Raw genomic sequence first — 3363 nt, 5'->3', positions numbered from 1 at the left:
CAGTGATTTATAAAGGGAATAATAGTGCTGTAGTGGTTATGCTGAATATAATAGGTACATGATGTCACTACTTTAATAGTCTAATCTAGTAATACTATGCTGTCTTGAGTTTATTCTCTTTAAAATGCATGATTTAACAAGATATGATAAGATTTCGTTCGGATTTTTAACCCCGGAGGGTTAGCCACCCAGGATAACCCAAGAAAGTCAGTGCGTCATCGAGGACTGTCTAACTTATTTCCATTGGGGTCCTCAATCTTGTCCCCCAGGATGCGACCCACACCAGTCGACTAACACCCAGGTACCTATTTGCTGCTAGGTGAACAGGACAATAGTGTAAGGAAACGTGTCAAAATGTTTAAACCCGCCGGGAATCGAACCCGGGCCCTCCGTGTGTGAAGCGGGAGCTTTAGCCACCAGGCCACCGGGCCACAGCCACCAGGCTGTTGGTAAATGGTTTTGGTTGTCTTGATGTACTTTCCCTATTAAATTTAATCTAAATAGCCAGAATGTATTTAATTAGACCTTAAACAGGCTCACACCGACCCTCCCCCCCCACCCCCAAGCTGGAAGGGGTCGCTTCGCTTACCCGTAACTCAAAGAGGCCCCGCCAATCTGAATAGCCTAGGGCCCGGAGACTTCTAAATCCGGCCCTGACTACCACCCAGGGAGGTACTACCATCCAGTGTAAATAGGCTGGTAGACAACAACCACCCAGTGAGGTACTACCATCCTGTGGTAGTACGATGGTAGACAACAACCACCCAGGGTGTTACTACCATCCTATGGTAGTGGGATGGTAGAGAACTACCACCCAGGGAGGTATTACCATCCAGTGGTAGTAGGTTGGCAGACAACAACCACCCAGGGAGGTACTACTGTCCTGTGGTTGTAGGCTGGTAGACAACCACCCAGAGAGGTACTACCATCCTGTGGTAGTAGGTTGGCAGACAACAACTACCCAGGGAGGTACTACTGTCCTGTGGTTGTAGGCTGGTAGACAACCACCCAGAGAGGTACTACCATCCTGTGGTAGTAGGTTGGTAGACAACAACCACCCAGGGTGGTACTACCATTGTAGTCATAGGTTGGTAGACAACAACCACCCAGGGAGGTACTACCATCCTGTGGTATTAGGTTGGTAGACAGCAACCACCCATGGAGGTACTACCATCCTGTGGTAGTAGGTTGGTAGACAGCAACCACCCAGGGAGATACTACCATCCTGTGGTATTAGGTTGGTAGACAGCAACCACCCATGGAGGTACTACCATCCTGTGGTAGTAGGTTGGTAGACAGCAACCACCCATGGAGGTACTACCATCCTGTGGTAGTAGGTTGGTAGACAGCAACCACCCAGGGAGGGACTACCATCCTGTGGTAGTTGTTTGGTAGACAGCAACCACCCAGGGTGGTACTACTATCCTGTGGTATTAGGTTGGAAGACAGCAACCACCCATGGAGGTACTACCATCCTGTGGTAGTAGGTTGGTAGACAGCAACCACCCATGGAGGTACTACCATCCTGTGGTAGTAGGTTGGTAGACAACAACCACTCAGGGAGTTACTACCATCCTGTGTTAATATGCTGGTAAACAACAACCACTCAGGGAGGTACTACCATCCTGTGTTAATATGCTGGTAGACAACAACCACTCAGGGAGGTACTACCATCCTGTGTTAATATGCTGGTAGACAACAACCACTCAGGGAGGTACTACCATCCTGTGTTAATATGCTGGTAGACAACAACCACTCAGGGAGGTACTACCATCCTGTGTTAATATGCTGGTAGACAGCAACCACTCAGGGAGGTACTACCATCATGTGTTAATATGCTGGTAGACAACAACCACTCAGGGAGGTACTACCATCCTGTGTTAATATGCTGGTAAACAACAACCACTCAGGGAGGTACTACCATCCTGTGTTAATATGCTGGTAAACAACAACCACTCAGGGAGGTACTACCATCCTCTGTTAATATGCTGGTAGACAACAACCACTCAGGGAAGTACTACCATCATGTGTTAATATGCTGGTAGACAACAACCACTCAGGGAGGTACTACCATCCTGTGTTAATATGCTGGTAGACAACAACCACTCAGGGAGGTACTACCATCCTGTGTTAATATGCTGGTAGACAACAACCACTCAGGGAAGTACTACCATCATGTGTTAATATGCTGGTAAACAACAACCACTCAGGGAGGTACTACCATCCTGTGTTAATATGCTGGTAAACAACAACCACTCAGGGAGGTACTACCATCATGTGTTAATATGCTGGTAAACAACAACCACTCAGGGAAGTACTACCATCATGTGTTAATATGCTGGTAAACAACAACCACTCAGGGAGGTACTACCATCATGTGTTAATATGCTGGTAGACAACAACCACTCAGGGAGGTACTACCATCATGTGTTAATATGCTGGTAAACAACAACCACTCAGGGAGGTACTACCATCCTGCCAAGTGAGTGTAAAACAGAACCCTATAATTATTGTTCATGATGGTAGGATTGATGGTGTCTTTTTTGTGTCTCATAAACATGCGGGATAACAGATATATCTTTCTACTTCTACTTACACTTAGGTCACAGTATGTGTGCATATCTATACTGTTGCAACCCCTGAATGGGTTACAATGTATATATATATTACATGTACATTACATTTTCATATAATTTATATTGTTTATATTTGCGATAATAGCTAAATCGTAAATGTATTGCTTTATATTATTATTTGACTTATTTATGTTGTTAGGTAGGATGTAACATATTATGTGCTCTGTTCAAGTCTTGATTGTCTAACTACTGTAATTATCGCTTGTGGCTCGTTACTCTGCCGGCTTCTGTTGCTGGGCAATGGCTGTCCACGGAGCTATCATGTGATCGAGGGGGGGGGGTGTCCTCACCTCGCCTGAAGTATGCAGTCTGGTCTAGACTCGCTTGGTGGTTGGACGTATTCCAGACAAAGTGCCTAAATCTCTCTTATAGGCACTTGTTGGAAGATTGTCTCTAGCTTTCTTGTAGGTTCTGTGGGACTCTGTTCACAGAACATTGTATAGACTTAGTGATTTTCGACGTTGTACTGAGGTTGTGTGTCGCAAAGACACTCTAAGCAACTCAGGTCCTGAGCTGTAGCTTCTGACCTAACTTGTACTGGTATCTGTGTACTATCACAGTCGGTGATTTTCTTATGCTGAACTTAGATTCAGTAGTATGGGAGTTTTGTTACTTTTGTGGAGGATCTGCTGATGGTCCCTACTTAGTGTCTTTATATTATCTCCTTGATCCTGATTGTGTCGCAGTTGCTTGTTATATTGCTATTGGGCTTAGCATTCTTTTTACT

This window comes from Cherax quadricarinatus, chromosome 96, assembly GCF_038502225.1.
Source record: "Cherax quadricarinatus isolate ZL_2023a chromosome 96, ASM3850222v1, whole genome shotgun sequence".
Lineage (NCBI taxonomy): Eukaryota > Metazoa > Arthropoda > Malacostraca > Decapoda > Parastacidae > Cherax > Cherax quadricarinatus.
The sequence above is the reverse complement of the archived record's forward strand: the minus strand, read 5'-3'. Positions refer to the sequence as shown.